The sequence below is a fragment of the Gavia stellata genome, chromosome 17 (assembly GCF_030936135.1).
Source record: "Gavia stellata isolate bGavSte3 chromosome 17, bGavSte3.hap2, whole genome shotgun sequence".
NCBI lineage: Eukaryota > Metazoa > Chordata > Aves > Gaviiformes > Gaviidae > Gavia > Gavia stellata.
In genome coordinates, this window is record NC_082610.1 from 4,285,648 (window position 1) to 4,308,167 (window position 22,520).

The 22,520-nt window shown below is 41.6% G+C and overlaps 1 long non-coding RNA gene across 2 annotated transcripts in view; it reads right to left on the bottom strand.

Moving 5' to 3' along the window:
- The window catches only part of LOC132318477 (uncharacterized), a 75,280-nt gene that overhangs the window by 47,075 nt on the left and 5,685 nt on the right, over positions 1 to 22,520 (bottom strand). For both annotated transcript variants that reach the window (XR_009484329.1, XR_009484328.1), the window contains exon 2: positions 9,533 to 9,650. This is a non-coding gene — a long non-coding RNA (uncharacterized LOC132318477). The remainder of the gene's footprint in view (positions 1 to 9,532; positions 9,651 to 22,520) is intronic.

Sequence of the window (22,520 nt, forward strand, 5' to 3'; positions counted from 1 at the left end):
ATTTTAATATTATTCTGTTGTAAATGGGGTTACCAGAAAGACAAAAAAAATGTTACAAACCCAAATAATCACTTCACAACCCCATTTTCAGACCAGTGAATATGTTCTAGGTGCAAGACCTATCCAAAGCTGAGAAGGGAATCCATCCCTCATCCATAAGTAGAAATGAAGAATACTTTGCTGATTTCTACTCAGACCATTAGATGAGACCTCCCAGGCCATGGTTGCAGAGATGCTTCATTCCGTCAGAAATCCACAATACCAACAAAATGCATAGCCCTGTCACCCCTCCCTGCTTCCCCACAAACTCCCTCCGCATGTCTAGTTGCTCATTCTCGTGTTAATTACCATGTGGCGAAAGCAGACCACTGCTCTCCCTGAAAATGATACCGGCAGCAGAGCGATCCGAGTTCATCGCTGGATCAGTGCCCCATCAGGCTCCCGGCAGGACTGCCCGAGAGAGCGGCAGGAATGGACGCCCTGAGGCAGGGTATGCTGGGGCCACCGCTTTCAGCAACAGCTTAGGCAGGCATAACATTTAAGTGGGTGTTTAATTGTGCCCTCATTCATGAGGTGTTTGTTTCACTGTGTTGGGCACGCTAAATTTTGCTGTCCAAGATCAACTGATATTTAAGTGGATCTTTCCCAGCATCTCCCAGCATCTTCCCTTTCATAGCAGTACCCAGCATCACTATGATAATGTGCTAAATTAAAGTTACATCTTTCTAGCTGACCATTTTTTCATGTTTCTTCTCTTTCTTCCACTCCTCCAATTCGGAAATCTCACTCTTACAGCCTCCAGAGAAAAACCCACAGGGGAGAGCTCATTTTCCCTTCATCAGAAAACTTAAATGTCCTTCCCGTGCTCTCCCATGGTGCGTCGGCCTTTACTCTCCGGCCTGAGCTCTTGAAAGGCTGCCGTTCACCCTGGAAGAGCTTTCCCACATGTTGTATTGTCAGGGGACTGCCTGACCGTGGTCAGTGGTTTCTGTGTGCGGACACGTAGGCGGAAAGGGGCAGAAGGGCCACACTCGAGGAGAGCAGAACAACTGCAGGAGGGAGGCCTGGGCCAGAACTGGGATTTGTGGGTGAGGAGCTGCTGGCCTGCCAGGGTACGGGGTCTATGCAGACAAGTATCAATAAAGGCATTAAAAACAGAGAAAGTAATGGCTTCTCAAATTGCAGCCCTTGGTTTGCAGAAAGAGGTTTTGTCTGTCCCAGAGCCATGCATGCAAAGTTTGTCATCTGTCCACATCTGCTGCCGTTGCCTGGCAAGCACATAGCGAGAGGATACCTGACCTGGGAAATTATTCGTGCAAAAACTTCAGCCTATTTCTCACCTGCACCATGTTAACAGCACTGCCTTTATATACGAGCCGCTGTTGTGGTTTTGAGTTCCCCCACCTTGTTTCTCACAAATAAATCTGGGCTGCAGAGATGTTACGGGAAATAATGAGCAGTCCCAAACCTGAAATTCAGATACAGCCTTTCCCATAGGTCGGGTGAGTTTGAATCTGCGGTTGGGATCCACCTCTCATGGGAAGTTGTGAAATTCTGTGTTCCTGCTGCTGACGGTCTGTCCCCACCAGCAGTGGCATACAGGGCAAACCCAGTCTCACTAGAAGCATAGCACCCCCCCGCTTGGTAACGGGGATTAAGTGTTTTTGGAAAGGCTGGCCAGTTAAACTCGGACCCAGCCATCCGTGTGTTACCTGAACTAGACACCAGACACCACACAAGGCTGCAAGGGTCAGATTTCCATGATCCTTAACTAATTGGAAAATAAAGCAGGCTTGCAGTTTGGGATTTCTTTTGGTTTGTTCTCTGTGTGTGCGCGTGTGTGTGCGTGTGTTTATGCCAGCTGTATCCAAACGATAGCTGGCAATACTTCCTGATTTAGTAATTGAGATGTATAAATACAGCAAGACTGAGATAATATCTAGTAATGTAATACTTTTCCATCCCTAGGCATGACAGGAGTTGGTTCTTAACTACCGTACAAGTTCAGACCTAAACGAGAACCCCCGGAGAGCAGCCACACAGAACCTGCAGCACTGGGTGCTCTGACGGGGCCTGATCTTTGAAGCTGCTGAAGAGCAACTCTTAGTGCTCATCTCCCACCAAGGCCAACAGAGACTAGGAACATGCAGCATCATTTAGAGGTACAAAGTATCTCAGAAGATCCAGTTCTCCAGTTGTTTCAGGTTCAAATCAAGGCTATTGATATTGTCTTTAAATCAATACCTTAGACCCTCGGTCACAAGAGGTTAGATAAGATTAAAGAACTAATTTTTTTTAATCTATTGAATATTAAAAATGGCCACTTCTGGCTTTTCATTCACACCATCTGTTGCTAGCAGGTTGTATCGGCAGTTTCAGGACGGATTAATAATTGTTCCTGATTTTGGCACACCGAGAGGTTAAAAATAAATCTTTAGCCACACGGAAGAGTCCCCAGCCATTGATTTCTCTAAGATATTTTGGCAACTTGAAAAGAAAATATATGGTATGAGCCTTCCTAGAATTATTTCTCCCAGCCACATGTGATATAAATAAAACCAACCTCAAGAATCTGGCTTAGAATATGGAATAACGTTATGCTACAGTCATTTCTGCTGTGTTTACCACAGCAAATGTTGAATTACAGGCGTCACCATACATAATATTTAAATATTTCAATGATACCCAGAGCTCTCAACACTCTTGTTTCTTTCCCATGTTCACGACAATTTGCCAGCAATATTTTAGAACAGAGCAGTCATTTTATAGCAACCTCTTTGTGTCAAGAAATGTGTACATGCTACACAGCTGTATTTAAGATGTAGCATAGCCCCCCTGCTAGAGCATCCTTATCGTGTTCTGGGGTGCCAAAGGATTAAGATAGTCCCGGGACGTATGCCCGAAGGTTTCCCTGACCTGGGGGATCTGTGGTTTACAGGCAGTGCTGTCAGGTCCTGTGAGGCTGAATCGCAGTCTCGATTCCCAGTGGCCGAGGAAGTAGAAATCTAACGTGTGTTAGGCTAACACCAGTCTCTTAAGTTTCTGCTTTGGGAATAACTGTCTAAACAAAAGTCCAACCCAAGAAGAGAATGAAAATCAAGGGAGAATCAAGAAGGGAGCCTGCAGAAACTTTCAATTGTCTGAGGTATAAGAATGAAGATGACCACAAAACTGCTGGATGAAAACAGTGCAAGGATCAAAGACGACCTCTTCAAATGTAGATATCATGTTTTAAGGCACAAATAGCAGGGACGGACTACAATAAAGAAAAAAGCTACGTAAAATTGATACGAATGTTAAAAAAACGTTTCATTAAGCATCAGTGACTTTTTCCCAGGATCTTGGAGCACACACAGGAATTGGACCTTTGGACATGATGTTGATTTTTTGAACAAGTTCTTTCTACATTTATTTATTCCTTTCATAAAGTTTTGTCTTTCTGGCTACTATAACCAAACTTGTCAGGAGAGTATCTGGCAAATAAATGTAAAGTGCTGAACACAGCTAAAAATCTGGTCATTACAAGGTGCCCAACTAGAAGTTGAGCTCTTCTGGCCAGTGAGTTTCTTACAAAGTGCAATTCCCCATAGGATAGTGGGTAACAATTCTGTATTTGAGAGCATCCATGGGTTGGTGCTGTGGCAGGGAGGAGGGAGAGAGTTTAGTCACAGGACATTGAGACTAATTTAGAGGTGGGGGAAATGGACCCAGCCCACTCCTTCCAGCCTTCTCCTGTACCCTGGGTGTTCCCCGTCTTGCTGGAGCCTCCCGCCAGTTCTAGCCTTTCCCCAGTGTGGAAAAGTAACTGGGGGAGCTGGATCATAACAGCAGCTGAGGCCAGCAGAGGAAAGGACTGGGAGTATTGCTGGCAGCGCAGTTGGGAGTATTACATTTCCAGTCGGTGTCGACTGGAAATACATTATGTAGAGCTTAATGAAGAGCGAGGGAGGAACAAGGCGTGAGGGTGGGTGCTTGCAGGGATTAAGTAGATAGATGAAAGGTCCTTATTTGATGAAAGGGAGGGAGCAGGAATGGGAAGACAGGGTATCTTCTTCTGAGCAAAAAGAGGATTTTCATGTAGATCTTCCTCAGTTTTTATTTCTTGAGGAATGTATACGATGCTTCTGAATCTATGAGTTGGTGGGTCCAGATTCCTCCAGAAAATCAGACGTGCGCTCAGTCCTGCATCTACTTTGAACTGTCATGTTTTTCTTTGTGGTCATTTGACAGTTTCATCTGAGAGTCAAAGAGCCTCCTAAAAGCACAGAAATTACCTTTATAACGTTTTGGAGATGTGCATATTATCACCTTCATTTTAACTAATGGCTACCTAACTCATCCAGAGTCACAGCTTGGCTCAGTATCAGGCCAGGGAAAGTATGCCGGAATCCCAACTCGCCATCACATGCTCTCCCCACCCGCAGGACACCCTGCCACCACATGACCTTGCGGCTGGGACAGAGTGGACGACGGATGTTTTTTCCCCCTGCAAGCCAGTCAGTAGCAATGTCCACTGACAGCAGGCATGATCAGATCACTCTGTGGTCAAAATAGGAAACATTATTCATCCTTCTTTTGGGACTGCAGCAAATCCCTGCACGAAAACTACTGTCAGCTAGAAAAAAAAAAGCATGCTTTGAATAAAGCTGAATGATTTAATTAAACATCAGATTAACTCTCCCCAAAGCCACTAGCAAAACCACCACAAGCATATGCAAAAGACGGATGTTTGTGGATGGACCTACACAACCTTTTTCACAACCTTTTATATAACATTAGTACAGGCTTAGACAAAAAGTAGTCTTGTTCTTTTCAAGCCAGCATGAAGTACAGCCAGGAAGTATTAGTCATCAGAGATTTTTGGTAGTTGTAGTTTGGAACCCCAACTGGAGTATTTGCTTTGTACAGTGCTAATAAAAGCTAAAAAATCTAAATCAAGAATTGGCCACTATCTCGGTCAAATCATATTTCTTTTTAAACAGCTTTTGACTAAACTATCGCTATTAGAAGAAATTTTCCTTTTTACGCCCTCACAACACAAGACAAATGCAAAAGGAACAACCCTTCCCTCTTCCCCAAGGAACTGTAACAACATTTTTTCAGTAACATTTTGCAGGATTTCATATTAAAACATATTCTGAATTGTGTTTTAATGGGGAAAAAATAAATGATGATTTTTGTAACCAAAATAGAACAGATGTAAAATCTTTCTCGGAAGGTTTCTACCCTCTAGAATGAAACTGAATATTTTTCATGGGTTAGTCTGAAAAACATATTTTAAAATTTTGTGAAACAATACACGGCTTTCTTCATCCGTCCTGTATACTTCTGTGTTCTGGTCACTTTGGCAATTGCCAGTTTTGGCCAAATAAACACTATTTTTGCACACAAATAAGATTTGCTTCTACAATCAAGATGATTTTCTGCAAAGCATTTAAGCAGTAAGTACAAATGCTTATGTGTACTTTGAATTCCTGAAATGAATCATGGAAAACTCTAACATAATAACGTGCTGTTATTAAGTGCTATAGAGCTACAGTTGCTATAAAAACGAAGAAGAAATCTGAGGTAGAGTAATAAATCTTCAGCTGGTACAAATCAGCACAGCCCTGTTGAACTGAAGAGAGCTACATTGATTTAAAGTAACTGAGGTTTTTGATATGGCCTATAGTTTATTCACTATACTGAATAAACTGTGGCATAGGCTGGTGAAGTAACATGATTTGCCCTGAAATCCACGCTCTTAAGGCTCTCTTCAGGAAGGCTTTCTCAAGCATGAGGTACAGTGTGGAAAACAGTGTGGAAGGTATGGTGGCTAAAGCGTAATCTCCATGTGCCTGGTGCAACAGAGGAGGCAGATGTGACTCAGTAGAAGTCTAAGTCACCTTGTGCTGGAGCACGTACCGAGGCTCGCAGGTGAGTGCTGACTTGAGATGGAGCTGAAGCACAAGCTGTCCTGCTCTCTCCTAGCTCCTCACTGCTCATTGCCTCCTCCTGTCCGTGCTGCCTTCCTTCTTGTTAATGTAACTGCTTGTGCAGCTAGATGGTGATCTGGCCCCCCCAAAATTGCACAGGGTTAAAACGAATTTGGTAGAAGATCAGGTGGTTTTAACATGGGTCAGCTTCCTGACTCAGTTCGTACCTCTGCTGGCAAATGGTTAGGGGATGGTGTGGTGGCAGCAGGACAGCGTCTCTTGGTGGGAATACCAGCAATACTGACTTAAAGAATTTCCAAAAGTTATACCTGAGGGAGAAGAAATTCCATATCCTCTGGTCAAATTCTCTTGCTTGTCAATACTTAGGATAAAATGGAACGGAGTATCCTAGGAGCCTAAGGAAGCATGACTTAAGAGGTATTTATTATTAGCTTTCCCACTCTACTCCTTGCTCCCCAGATTAGTCACCGTGTCAGGAAGAAATGCTTGTGAGATAAGGCCATCCCAGCTGGGCCTTGGTACACAGGGATAATAACGTGGCCACAGCCCAGCAACATTGTGATTAAAGGTAACTTTTTGGCAAAATTCTCCCTGATTTTGGTGGTGCAGGACTGGGTCCCCTGTACTGCTCAGGACCGCTTACCTCTTACTTATACACCCAGCAGCTCGCACCTCTGAGCACCGCATCTGCATGGGTGTTCAAAGCAGCTCGCAGGATTTGTTCCTCCTGGCCCTAAATGACTCTGCTGAAACAGCTCCCTTATGATTGCTACACAGCACATCGTGTAGGCTAACAAACCACGGGCTCAACCTCTCCCAGCGGGGTGGATTTTTGCAGTATGTGATCTCCTCCCATTACTGGCAAGCAAACAGCGATGTGTCACCTCAAAGGCGGATCTGCCTTAAGCATCACAAAGTAACACCAATCCATGAGAAGCGAGACTTCAGAGGAGGTCAGTTTAATTCAGGTCATAACAGGTATGTTATTCCCAGTTCTGCAAGCTTCTGTTTCAAGCATTAATTTGCTTAAAGAGTAAAATTATTTTGATCACTAATACACCCTTTTCAGGATCGTTGCCTCTATTTTGCTCAGGATTTTGAGGAATTTCATAACAGTGCTCTTACATCATTGCACCCTAACACAATGTTAACCGTTGTGAGATAAAGCATGTTTTTTACATTTGCATAAGTGTGTAGCTTTCCTTTCTATTAGCCAACGTTTTCCTTTTCCAGTTACGAATATTTCAAATCATGCACATTCTTCTGGGGAATGATAAAGACATCTGTATTTTAGGAAAAACAATGCTGCTTCTAAGTGACACCAGAGCGGAGTGGTTCTATGTTACCTATTCATAAATTACGATCAAGACTGTGTCAGAAAGCGGTACAAAGCAGAGGGCACATGAAAGGTATGACGCTTCCAACACTGTTGCCCACTTCATGGTAGGTCAGCTCCCCTGCATGCGGTATCTGGACAGCTTTGATGAGACACCAGTACGTTCCAGGATATTGATAACTATCCTTGTGGACTCCAATTGAAGAAGTGTGGTAGCAATGATCAAGATTAAAAAATGGGATAATAGCTATTTATATGATTGACATTCTGCTTCAGTGTTTTCACACAAAGACCTCTCTCTCTGCCTGACATGCAGGCGCTGCATTCCCAACGCATTCTTGCAGCCTACACCACATCGGCGAACAATAGCGAGCCTTCTTTCATTTTCCTGCCTAGTTTCTGTGAACAGCACTCTGTTGACAACCGAGTCTGTTCTCACTCTTGAAGAATTCAAAAAATTGAACGATGTAAGGACAGCCTGTGACTTTCAGGAGGAATCTTAAAGCATCCTGTTTTTAAAATAGTGGTTTGATGCTTCTTTTTCTGTTTTGTTTCTGTTTCAAAGGAAACCTACAAAAATGCAGTTATCCTGCAAATCCGTTCTCAGAGCAGGGAGCTGCTCTGAATGCGGCACTGCTAATAGCACTAAAATGCAAATACATGGATGACTTTCTCTGTTTGACCATTCCAGAACAGCCTTTCCCCTCTAAACTTTAATATTAATGATTAGTGCCAAACTGACAACCCCTGTGCAACTGAAATCTTTTGCACAAGAAAAATAGATGTGCGGACATTGGTTTGCTTTCCTTTCCAACCACTCCCAAGCCTAAAATGGACAGGCCACATGTAAGATTAAGAAAGTCCAGCCTTCTTAACACTCATCCCACTCCCTCTCTTGTTTCCAAAGAATAATGAATTTTGGTCAGATGATAAGGACTTCATAAATATGTGCAGAAAAGACCCAGATCTCTCTGTCCTTTGTCACACATGAGCAAACTACTCTCACCAAGACAGCACAGGGCTTAGTCTTGTGGCTGGCAGTGAACCAAAACAAAAGAGAAGAGGTGGGAAATCACTGTGATGAACTTGTTGGCATGTTATGTCTTTCTTTGGTTGATGATAGACATCTATACCTGGGTAATATATCCCATAAACCATGAGAGGAGAGGAGACGAGAGGGGAGGAGATGAGAGGAAAGGGTATCTGAACTTGCTGCTACACCGTGCCACCTTTTCGTGGTACTGTTTTGTTTGCACTACCAGGTTAACGTCAGAGACTAGAAAATGAACAAAATCTCTCCCTATCTAGTCAGTTGGGATAGTTTTCTAGTTTGGAGAAAAATATGGACACATTTTAGTGTATTTTCACAATAATATTTCTGTTGTTGGTATCCTTGATTTTGAGTATGTGTGTGTGCGCACACAAGTTATTTCCACCTATTCAAGAAGCCTGATGAACTTGAAGCACCCTGTCTTAACACCACTTATACAAAACATCATCATTGCCTGCATCTTACTTCAGGACCTTATGTGTAAGGACGCCTCAAGGAAAGCCCACTCTTAATTTAGGCCCAATTTGTTCTTGGCTTCAGACTTCTCTGGGTGGATCTGGCACAGTCAAGACCAAAATGGAACATCAATGAACAAGTGTGCTGGCGTCACTGAAAAATGAAAACAATTGGAACATGACAATCAAAGGAAGGTGAAAGATCTAGTCCCAGGGCTTCCTGTTTCAGCTGAGAGTTTATTCAGATGGCCTCCAGATAATCTAAGCCAGATAGAGGGCACACGGACTTATTACGATGTTTATTCTCTTGGCTTCGTTAGCTGTCAAATGCAAGAGCACTCTATCCTGGATGCATTTATGCCCTACCATTTCACACATCTTCAGATTTAGGCTTTGATTTATGGTGCTGCCACAGAAGCAATATGGAATTGAGAAAGAGTCTAAGAAATATAAACAAACGAGAAAAAGCAAGAAATTTCTGTCCTCTGACATCTTTCATGATGTAATTATGTAGGGCATTATTTCTATAGCAATTAAATATACTTAGCATAAATATTTCCCGTACAGTAGTGCAAAGGAACCATAGCATGCAGAAAATCAGTCCCAAATCACGCAAAGTCTTTCCTGCAAGAAGTGGTTAGCTAGTTCAGGTACTAGCTACTTTGAATTAGATAATTCAGCTATCAAAACAATACTTAATACAAGGACAAGGACAAACTAATGTATATGGGAACCAGAAGTCAAAGTTAAATACCTGGTTAGCTTATCTTCGCTGCATGTGAATGGTATCTTCACAGTGAGAGTCAAACTCTATTATCTCCACAGGCTCCAGCACTGGAAGTCAAGGTGGTATCAAGAGGACAGATACTAGCCTAGGCAAAGAAAAAAGAGGACAAGTCTTAGAGCAATAACAGCATTGGTTATCAGAATATGCACATTGGAGAGCTGACAGAATGTCTTGCCTGGCTTATTCCACTGTAGAGAAAGTCGTGTTTGCGGTTTTCCAGGCAGAAATTGCTTGCATTTATCCCTGCTGTAGCCCCAGTGAAACCTGGGACTTGCACTAGGAATTTGGAATTTCTAGCTCTAAAACCAAGTTTCTTAAGCAGCACAAAGGAAACATTTGTTGTGTAGCACTTGTGGAACTACTAAGGCAAATGTGTCTCCTTTGCAACTTCAAAGAAGTTAATGAATTTGGCAAGTGTTAAAATTTGAACTGGTTAGAACTACTAGTATATGCTTGAAGTTTGTTTCTATCTCATCCACACACACACAGAGGAAGATCATATCCCAATATGTAAGAGTATTTTCAAAATGTTCTTATTACAGCATTATTTTGAAATTTATCTTTTTTTGCTCATTGTTCTCGCACTGATTTAGGTGTTTTATCCTAGGTTTTGCATTTAGTGCTTCTAAAACCTAGGATCTGTCTTGAGTATTATAGCAATCATATTGATCAAGTGCTACATCCACTTCCTTCTTTTACGATACAGTTTCTATTCTGAAAGCTCTTAGGTCACAGAACCCTGGAATTCACCTTGCGTAATACACACTCACAACAAGTTACTAAAATACTTTCCTGAAGGCTAGATATTAGTAGAAATTTTAATAATGTTTGCTCATGTATTTAACTTTAAATGGATGCTTAAGACTGGAACCTGAACTGTACATTTGACTGAACCAAGAGCAAGAATGATGCACCAGTCCGATCAGAGACTGAACAGCTTTGAAGTTGTTACAGATACCCAAAATGTTGACTAAAGCAATGGTAACACAGACGGTGCCATACATGTTGTGTGGCTGTACATGAAGAATGTAAATTAGCAGAAGCACTAAGCTCTCCTGGGTTTTTTTGTAACTCTTGGCTAACTTCAACCTCAACTCGTATGTGATCTACTGTCTAATTACTGTCTATCTGAAATCACACAACATATAAAATAGCCAAGGAAAGTCCTTAATGACTTATAAGACACAAAAAGTATCTACTCTACAATACTGATGAAAATTAATCCTATGTGGGTCTGCTTTTTAGGCCCGAGTGATTCTGAGAGTCCCAGCTGTGTGCTGGGCACCTCCAAAGCACGGCGCGCAGGTCCAGGGGTGATGGCAAAGAACCAGCACGCGAAGGCAGTGAGCAAGCCCCCAGCAGAAGGCATGGCCAGCTGGCCACAGAGGGGCCCTGGCCGGGCAATCCTTCAGGCTGGGGCCAGAGACTGGCATCCCCGCAGGAAACACTCCTCCCTACCTGTTGGCACAGCAGTAGCTTGTGGGCTGTGCTTGGTGACTACCGTTTGTGCTTAAACACCTTGGCCAAAACTGAAGTATACTTCTCTTGTCCAGAGTAGGCCATCAGAAACCATTCTGAGTATACAACACATTACACTTCCTTGAAATGATAATACGAACACTTTCGTTACCAAAAAGGTAAGCAGAAACTTGAGGTATTGCAATGCATGACAGCTGTCCTCCTCTCCTGAACTGAAAGCCTAATGATACACAGGGAGAGCGGCTCTGGCCCATCAGGATGTTGCTACCACAGCCTGAGCTGCAGAGGTGTTCCTCCACACCCTTAGCGTAATAGCTGGCAAATGAAAAGCATTTGAGCAAGCTTAATCTGCAATAATTATATATTACAAATGTATTTATTCTGTTTCGGGAGAAACTCCTTGAAGGCTCCAGATGAGACATTTCTCACACATATTATTTAGCTTTTCCTGAGGCCTTAATGAATTGCTTTAAATTACAGACTTAGATATTGATTAGCCTCATTCAGCTGAAATCTAGGCTTAACAATCTATACTTGTCTATAGTTTATTTGTGATATTATTCCTAATAAAGAGCTGCAATTAATCCACATCAAGAAAAATCAATTAATACAGATTTGTATCACAAAGAAAGAAATCCTCCTCATATCTGCCCACTAATCCCGAAGCTTAGGTCTTTCTTTGCTACCAAGGAGGACAGATAAAAAATATTGATTTCACCCTATTTTTACAACTTATAGTGATACAATAATAGCACACAGAACAGACGGGGCTTATCAATTAAAACTATTTTTATATATGATGATAGATGAGGACACACAATGCCTTTGTTCTCTGAGTTATTAATAATTATTAATATGATGGACTAGTAGTTCTGTAATAAGAATAATCACTCCATGCACAGCTCTCAAAGAGCCTGACTTCACTTCTGGTATGGTTAAGAATTTTGCACCCTATGAATTACAATACAGTAATGGTTCTAGAAGCAAAACTGCAGTTAGCTGCAGCTGCATTGGAAAGGAGGACTATTCTGTATAATTTTAGTCTAATGGTACAACGTGGAGAAACACAAGATGTTATCTAAACTAACATCTTTCTAATTTTATCCAGTTCTATCTGCCATTTTAACGAAGCTAATATCTAACCTAATTTATTAGAAATAAAAAATCTTATCAGAGTCTTCTTGCAGGAAGCATCACATAAACACCATGAATTAGATTTTGCAATTTTAGAAGCCAAACTTTATCCTTGCTACACAAAGAAGACAACAATGTGTCATTGTCCTTTCACAATTCCTACTGTAAACAGTTTATGTGATTTATTCTTTTGCATGCTAGATAATTACATATTTTATACCAGTGTATCATCAGCATGTTGTTATTCTGACTGCCCCATAATAGAAATTGTGTATTTTCCCACTGCAGTGAAGGCTATTCTTAACATACATTGGCCTCAACCAGCTAAAAATATCAGAGTCCTGTTGCCTGTGGGAAAGTTTTGCTGAAGTTATTTCTATTAAAAGTTTAATATTGGTCTCTTCCATTTTTCATACTGTATGTGCCATTCACATTTAATGCTGTCTTCTCTGATATGCAATTACTTACAAGTACTTAAGTGTCACATATGGCACATATTAGGCAAATAATGCCCTAATTCACTCTAATGCTAACATTAATATGAATGATTAGGAATGAGATTAGTACTAAAGAATACCATTTTAAAATAAATTGTGATGACATAGCGACAGCTATATGAAGGATTAAAGAGTATGGATTATTGCAGGTTGTGGTTCAAGATATCAAATGATATGGCTCTGTGTTTGTTCTTGCCAAGGACACTAGGCTTAAACAGCCAACTGTAATTCTTACACTGAATCTTTGGGTTAGCTGTGGGTTTTTTTAACTCCTGTGAGTTTTTGACAGACAGTAGGTTCTGAAAAAAATGAAGGATCGACTTGCTGTGAGCTGTCTACATCCACAGAAAGCTTTTTTGAGAGCCATTTCATTTATCTGGCAACCTAGAGCCAGTCTGACAGTGCAGATAAAAAGGTCTAATTTTGTAAACATTCTCTTCTGAACCCAAATTCATACAATCAATGAAGGTGCCACTAAATAAATGACAATATTTATTTTCTCTGCTGCTGCACCTTTGAATTTATCTCCTTGCAATAGTATTTTTGCTTTTCTTTCTCCTTTCTCCAGAAGGTAACAGAAGTCTATTTAGAAACCTTAATTAATTCATGCAATTAAACCAATAACATCCACGTTGTATAGCTCTCTATCTACACAGTCTGATCCCCGTTTTTCTGATGTCTCCATACAATACTTTTATATTGCAGCAGCTTATAAATCAATACTGTTTCATTCAAGGAAGTGAGCTAGGAGTTGAGAAACATCAATTATTCCCTGTTTAGATTATCAGATTTTGGGAAGGTCCAAGGAATAAAGATGCCATCAGCTTTTGGCTCACTCATGTCCCTTTTAACACAAAGGAGAAAAATATTTTAGCTCCTGAAGGTCTGACCAAGTGTTAATACCTTTAGCTTCACTGAAGTTTGCAAGTGAAGGAATATCAGTGATCTACATATCATGATTGTTAGCATGAATAAGTGATGGTGCAGTTGAGAAAAAACAAAAGAGCAATTAAATGCTTTTCTCTTGGTAGCTGCCTGCACTGGTACGTAAAGACCACTCCAGTATCGGTCTCAGCTTTGATATTCCACATAAGCTCAAGCACGGTGTCCTCTGGACACAACAGCCTTTTGATTATTCATTACAAATGGTGATCCCTGGGGCTCAAGGAGGTTTTGCTAATTATCTCCAGTAAGAATCCTGCTATCAGGATCTAAAAGTACTGTAACAAAACCTCCTCTCACCGTGCTGTTGCCAGAATAAGGACAGTTACTTAAAAATTAGAAGCTATTGAGGTAATAAAGTAATATGCAAAAAATATTGTTTGCTAATCAGTTCTCCATGGGCCATCAGCAAATGCTTCACAGACAACTAGCTTTTGTGGCACACGATTTTTTAATAAAATAATAGATGCATTAGTGTTGCATCGAAACAGGGAACAAAAGAAACGAGCACCCAGCATCTATTCCACCATGATACAGATTCCCACATTGTTTCTCATTACTGAGCTTGTATTGGTTAGACCAAAGACGGTATGTTTAATTTTATAGATTCATACAGGAGACTGCATGTGGCTCATCTAAGGCAACATTTAGAAAGGAGACTGCAGCTCACGCTACAGCCTGTCCCTCTGAGCTGAGCTGCTGGCGGTGCGGCGAAAGCCCTGAGTTAGGATCTTGGCTTTGCAGTGCAAGGCACAAGGAAATACATGTTCAAGGTATATATTTAAAAATACATGTTAGGACATATGAAGTTCAGCATATTGAGTACAAAGCCACTTCACATAGTCAGGTTTTGAGAATAGAAAATTAGACATAAGTGCGTGTACATTTATCCCATAGTTCTACTCCCAATAAAATCTATTCTATAGGGCTCCCTCAGTAGACTCTTACTAGAGTGTATACTTCAGAACATGTATTCTCTGATTTCAAAATTTGCAGCAATACAGGACCCATCTTAATCTTCACTATGTTATTCTAGGGAAATGCAGCAATAATGCGCCTTTTACATCCCTATTTGACAGCTTCCTTTTCATATAATCACAGATGGTATTTGCCATTAGTGTTTCTGGAAGCTTATACCCAGTTGATATCTCTTGCATGCTCTGGCGCTCCAGAAAACCACTGAGCTCCTCCAAAAATCCTGGGTACAGGTATAAGGATATTTTGATCTTAACTCTGATTTCAGTAGTTTGTGTTTAATAAGCTCCTGTTGGAACTTATTCAAGTCACTGTTGGAAAGGAAAACAATGATCCCTATACTCATTATATGATATGGATTTTTTCTGAAATAAAGCCAGTTCTGTTCCTTTTACCTTATTGTTCTACTATCTTAAGCTAGTGAAAAAGATTAGTATTGTTCAGGTTTTCTTCTTAATATATTAAAAAATGAGCCTGGTAGATACAGGTCTGCCTGCTCTCCTTATGTTTTCCTTATTGTTCTTCTGCAATTTCAATCTTCTCACTCATATGTATTGCTACAAGCTTCCTCTTCTTCACATATATCATTAAATATATATAAATGTAATAGTTATCTTCCCCTCTCCACTCACCTAGAACTTGTTGATCTTTTTAACTACAGTGAATGCCTTTATTAATTGTGGCTTTTCTGAATACTCAGTAAAAGAACTTCACTAGGATTACTTATACGCTTAAAGTTCCGCACATGTTTAAACATCTCCTTGAATTGTGGTGTATCTGTTTTCAACGAAAGAGCAAAAAAAGAAATAACAGAATTGGTTTGTCTTTATCTGGAAATCTGAATAACTAATATGGAATACAGCCAGTTTTTAGTATAACTTCCCCTCAGTTTATTCCCTATTTTCTCTTCTATTCTGTTTCCGTTTGATCTTTGGATTTATTTTCACCTCTTACTCTGTTATTTTAAATCCATCATGCATGTATGTCATCCGTGTCCGTGTGAGGGCCCTCTCCCAGATAATGTGCTGTGTGGTGTTTAACACACACGTGCACATACACATGAACACATACACATACATGCTTGTTTCTTCACTTGTGTATAATGAATGCTTATAATATTTTTTCAGCTGTTTCTGTGAGCTCAACAAGCTTAAATGTAACGACTATCCTATTCATTAAACAACAATCATAACTGAACATGAGCACGTTTAATACATGTGCATTAAAAAAATATTTTCCTTTAAAGGTGAACTGCAAAGGGAATTGAGGCAGGGAAATAAATCCTCCCCCCATTTTTTATTTAGCACATGCAAGTATCGCCCGTAAAATTCCACTCTCTCCCCCTTCCCTCATCTCTATCTTCCTGACATTTTGCAAGCCTGTCTGCCAGCAAAAGCTCTGCCAGTTTGAGCTTTTCTTATGGACAGAAACTAGAGCTATTGAAAATGACTGCACCCATCGAAGTGTGTCCCCCAGATGCTGATGAGGGTTTGGGTGTCTGTAGGAGAAGGCTTGTACATTAACGTATCAAAATCAATCTAAACTAATTCAGTTGTGCTGGCAAGAAATTTGTGTATACAAAAAGCTTGAGATACAGAACAACAACAACGAGCATATTAAAAAAAATCAAGCTGTGAACTCTTTCAAGCTTTCATTGTAAATCATCAAGAAGTGATGAAAAGCATAAATGCAATAAACATAATCATTTGCAGGTCACTGTTAAATGATGTGACAAATGCAGACAGGGATATCGTAACACTGTGAACCAGAGAAGACTCACACTCTCCCTTGTCAGTCATTTCCTTTCTCTTTACGTGCCCATGCACTGTACCTCTCTTACTTTTCCTTCTTCCTATTAATTTTTCCATCTTGTCTGCTTCCCTCACCTCTCAGCCTTCCGCAGGAGCATGCTGCTGTCTTTATAAATCTCACCAGGCCTCCTCAGGGAGTAAAAGCACAACAATCTTTCCCTAATAAGATTCTGGCGCTTCCTCTTGAAGCTTCTTCCGGAACCTGGATGTGAACAAGCATGTGAAAATGAGGAATAATGGGAATAAAATGCAACTCTTTGGAACTTCAGAGGGACCTTGGACTGAGTGCTGAGGGCAAAGCACGGTCCTAGCCAGATCTGATCACGGCACGAGCAGAGAAAATTCAGCGTCTAGACCCTGAAATCCGGTAGAGCAGGAGGAGTTTCTGAAGGCTGCCATCAAGTGCTTGGAGCCCTGCAGGACCGAGCGTCAGAGCAACCTGTGATAATATTCATTCAGACAAATTCTGCTGCTGGTACCTGATTCATCACACTGCAATACATGAAGCCAGTGAGAATCGAAAGGTGTTAGTCAGGACACCAAAATTTATTTCCAGCTAAACCACTAGTTCTTACATCTTTCCTTCTCTTCACCTCCTCTCTAAAACATTTGCATCAAAGCAGGAACCATTTGAACTCTGCTTAACACAATCTGATCCCTGTTTTGGCTAGGTTCTGTAGGCACTTCTGTAATACGAATAAGTCATCAACAATGACACCTGACTGGTGAACTCCAAAACATCTCAGACAATATTCTACAAACATGCTGACATTTCATATATGTTCCAGGCAAACATACGTGTATAGATATATATGGAACACACACATGTGTGTATATATATATTTACACACCCACATACATATCTATAAATCTGTGCAAGTGTGTGCATGCATGTATGTGTACATATCTGGGTCCACACAAGAAGTATACCAAAATTAAAGTAGAGCAAAATATTAATAAAGTTTGAATTAATGATGCTATTTTTTAATAACTGGGATGATTCTTCACTTATTTAAAAATGCCTTTTGTTTCAAAAAATTCTACAGTAATTCAGAAGGATGCTAATGGATGGAGCTGTACGCTGCTCTATTATAAAAGAGTTGAGTTAAAGGTGTTACTGACAATTAAGCTAAATCTAAAATGCTGCTGTTTAGCCAAGTTCATACAATAGGATAGAAGCCCATGTAAGCAATGAATGCGCACACTCTGAAAGTCTGTGGATCCTACCTGCTGGCAAAAGGTGTATGCTGTATCCATGAAAACTAACACAGACAAACCAAAGCCTAAGGGGCCGATCCACTCTTTGTTACGTTAGTGAGAACTTCACTGGTGTGCCATGAGTGCTGGGAAAGGACGCCCTTCTGTACGTTCCAGAAGGGCTGCAAAAAGGTGGGGTCACGGAGCAGAAACTTTCTATCCCAAATCTGGAAACCCCGCCAACCCAACACGGCAAGCCAGCTATGACAGAAGCTGTGCAACTGTGTTCCTGGTGGGGTCAGGGGGACATGGGCCATATGTTTGAGTGCACAGAACTGTAATTCGGCAATGGAAATCACGTATTTCAGTGTGAGCAGGTATTTTCTCCTCTCATTGATGTAAATGGAATCAGTTCCTGAAAGAATCTGAACTTGGCTCTATAGCCTGGAAAAGGGTAATTTCTCAGATTCAGTTTTTGCTTATTTTCTAATCGCTGATCCACCTTGCTTCTATCACACACATTTTCTACAGCGAGAATCAGTCATTCTGTCTTCACCCTGTCTCCACCGCAGCTTCAGGACACGCCTCTTGCTCCTACTTTCTTCTTTCATGGTCTTTGCCCCTTTCAGCTCACACCTCCCATACCCCCAACCAAAAACGGGGACTGCCTGATGCTGGGGAACGCCACGTCCCTCTGTTTCCTGACTGCACACCTGTGCTGTACCGTTAGATGTGAGATCCACCCCGCAGCACTTGTCTGCTTCCACTACCATAAGAAGCGTAGTCATTCATCACATTATCACATGCACGTCTGCAAAAATGATGGAAAAATGGCCACAGCAACAGAACAGCTTGATAGCAAGACTGCTACTGGAGCAGGCACCTACAGTGTCCACTAATACTGAGTTTAAGCCAGATTCAGAAGAAAGCATGCCACTTACTCACCAACAGTGCCTCCCATACACACTATAAAAGCCCTCCATGAAGTACTGAGTCAGCACACAACATCTGATGAGATCAGAGCGTGGGGCACACTTGACTGCAGGCATTACAATGACTTCGGCATCTCTCTGTCAACAGTTTGGCTTGCTTCTTCTGGTACAAGAGAGCTTGTGACGTAACTCCCGACTGACGTTGTTGACCCTGTTCAAGGCCAGCCAGGATAACCACCACAGTGCACAGCCATACCTGTCCAAGACACACGTGCTGGGGCGGTCCTGGGGTTAGGTCAGCCAGGAAGACAAATAAACTTCTTGTCATAGGGACTGTGATGAATGGCAGATTTAGCGTTGTAAGAAGGCTAATAAGTATCAGCCTCTTGTCACCGGCCTTTGCCAAACTGATTGTACGAGGCAATCTTGCTTTCTTCAGTACCGAATTTCCAGAATTTAGTGCCAGAGTGGAAGTTTTTGCATCGTACCACTTAGGGGCAAACTTGCAAGTAAACGTTTTCAAGGTGTAACACGTGGAGCTGTGTGGGCACCTGTAGGAGGCAGAGGGGGTCTTGCACACTTACCATATAATGGTACACGGAGTCATTTAGGCAATTTATTGCATCACACCTTAACAACATCAGCTGATATCACACTGGTAACATGCATGCCAATGTATACTAATATTTGTAACTTGACTGGTATGAAGCTGTTGAGTAATTCATGGTGGATAATTTACTCACAGGAATTTAGCTTCGTTTGCTGCTCTCAGACATTACACACACCCTTTGACAACACACAATCAAAAGAGCAAGGAACATTTCACCGCCAGAATTTTCAGATAAACTGATACAACAGACACAACAGACCTCTTTCCTAACTCCCTGTAACAGACACCCACTTTTTCATACTTTGCTTCAGCTTCAATACTTATGAAATGTTAATTTTGCATCCAGGGAATAGGCTTAACCCAGGTAACAGAAGAGAGAGATTCTTGGCACGGATCAACAGCTACTGTACTTGGCACTGATTAGATTAACACCAGGAACCACTTTAGAGAGGACAGTGTAATCTTTATGGCCATCAATTACTTGCTGAGAAAGTTCACATCTTCCAGCTAACAGCAGCTGTGCTGGTGATTTCTTTTATACATGACGCTACGCACTTAAAGGACTAGAGTAAATGGCCTTTTGCCTTTTCTTTAAGACACCTAGTCCCTACTAGCAATGGGTAACATCCTCAAAAGAGCCTAGAGCCTATTTTCCAGAATGATTTAGTCACTGACTTCCACATAAGCTTATTCATCCTGCCCCTCGGGTTGTGGTTACACACACATTTCTCCAGGACGCAGAGTCAGCGTCAGCAGGCGATGCCCACTCTGGCTCGCTGCTGCCTGCTCCCATGCTCCCGCCACCCCTCCGTGCAGAACAAAGAGGGCAGTGTAGGGACTGCCGCAAACAGCCCTGGGCGGTGGCAGCATGACCTGCTGGAGCCAAAATTGCCACAGAGGAAAATGTTTGTGGAACCACAGGCTCAAGCACTTCTCAGCTGGGTAAATTAATGTTCACGGTGCTCCATCCCACCACAGCTAGACTGCTACCAATACCTGAGCTCTAGAGATAACCCAGGTAGCTTTCCACATCACTCTGACAGGTGTCCGGGTGCTTCAGATGCTTCTGATAGGTTTTACGCTATAGCTGCTGGTTTGGGGTTGCCTCATCCAATGGTAGAAATAGAGCTGTTCACTCTTCAAGAAGCAAAGTCCCATCAATTATTATGTTTCAATGAAGCAAGCAAGCATGAAAGCACCTGGAGATGGACGGCCTTGGGCTAACAAATCCTGATCCCTCAAGGCCTACTGCTTTGCCTACTGCAAACACACTATCTGACGACCATAAATCACAAACTTATTATGTAATGGCCATGCCATTTCATAGACAAAGATGCATTTCACAGAGAGTATGGTTTTAATAAACAGGCAGCCTTTCAGTGGCTAGACTGGAATAAGCCAGTGATCTCAGTCCAGTTCCTGTTGGAAAGGTAGTCACAGCACAAAAACCGCCGGCACAAACGGGCAGATTGTTAACGGGCTGCAATAAGAAGCCGAAAGGCTTTCTCTCCCTGGCAGTTTACGGCAGGAGTGCCATTGCCTTCAGCAGGCTGGAGCGAACCAGGCATCGCAAGGGGCTCTGCGCTGACCAGGCAGTACCTGGCCCATGACTGTGCCGAGGACTTGGATACCGAGGGCTGCCTTGCTGGAATTCTCACGCCGAGTATAAGCACAATTAACTTCGGACCTTTAATTAATTCATCTGAATGTTACCATGCAGTAAATGGAGGGATACAGAGGCCTAACGGAGTTATGACCTGAACGCACACGTGCAAAGCATGCACTTCTGAAATGCAGTGGGAAATATTCATTATTCTTGGATAGAGCTCCCTTTTAGTTCAGCAGTTACAGCAGCTGTCGTCATTTACTGCATTAGCAAGCACTGTTTCTGTGAATTTATATCATCGTGTCCCGGAGTTCTTTGCCAGCAATATGCTTAACCCACTGCTGCAAAATAATCCCATATATATTGGCCACATATTTGAGATATTATGATTAGACTTTTTTAGAGGGTGTTAGGAATTATTTTTATAAATGTAGCATGTGTGTATGTGCAAGGTTTTTTACAATCAACCTTAAAAAGGAAAGAAATATATTTTCATTTTTTAGCTTATATTTTGATGTGGTTCCCCCTGGTTTCTGAGAGACGTCAAACTAATACAGCCATGCTGGTCCTGTGAAAGATATAGGAAATAACCAAATACAAAGAAATAATGTAATTTAGTGTATTTTTCTGAATTATGTTTTTTACGGATTTCCCACAGTCTATCAAATCTGTCATTATAATGGAATAGGTGATGATATCTGAGGATGTCTGATGATATCAGTCAGAACACTGTCAGGTCTATCCCTTTCAGAAACAGAGGCACTCCAAGCAACCTTACTACACCCTGCACTTCCAAGCCTTGTCTTTCCTACATCATCATCTTCAATGCCTATGAGAGAAAATACATGGAGGAAATCCCAGATCAAAGTATCTTCAAATTTTACTTGTTATATTGATACAAAACCGTTGACTTTTTTTTTTGGTACAACATTCAGACACCAAAGGCTTCAGTCTGGAGAGAAAATGTTGTATACTCCAGCAGAAACACATCTGCAGACTCATGCACAGACAAATCTGTTCTGGAAAATTAATTCTAAAAATTGATTTCATGGAGGAGTATGACTCTTACCCATAATAATCACAAAATAGTAGAATCTATTGCAGTTAAATAGAACGGTATGTGTGACTGCAGTTTGAATGGGAAAAAATAGCTTTGGGAGCAGTGTGTTTCTAAATCTTTTTGATATCTTTTGCTGATATACAATTTATGTACAGGTTACATTAGACATTCCCTTATGGGTCTCATCCATTGAGGATATAAATCTGCCAGCGTAGACCAGCTCCAGAGTTTGTCCCTTAAGTCCCTTGAGTCGTACCCCAGCAAGGGAAATTCAGGAGCTGTAGGTATCCCTATTCCGGACCATCCTGCAGTTTCTTTTTCCGGATCTGCATAGCTGAACCTGGATGAAGATGTGAATGTACTCCACTAAGCCAGCACTCACAGGCCCTACTCAAATCAGCACTTCAGGACTGGTGGGGTGTCTCAGCAAACTAGAGTTGACTTGTTGATCCTCCTGTGCTCAAAAGATTGCTGTCTGGCACCACCAGTGAGACTGAGATTTCTGACTACAATAACTAGCAGAACTTTTCCATACGCCAGTGTGCCAGGAAAACAGGGATACTCCTTGCAACAGTTGCTTCCCTGAGGGTGGAGGAAATTAGGAAGAGGGAAACACGGAGCGAATTACAGCTACGTTGCACTACTGAATTGGCACATGTGTTGGCATCATCGTCTGGCAGAGCCTTGCTCTAGAAGAATGCTGTAGCCACAT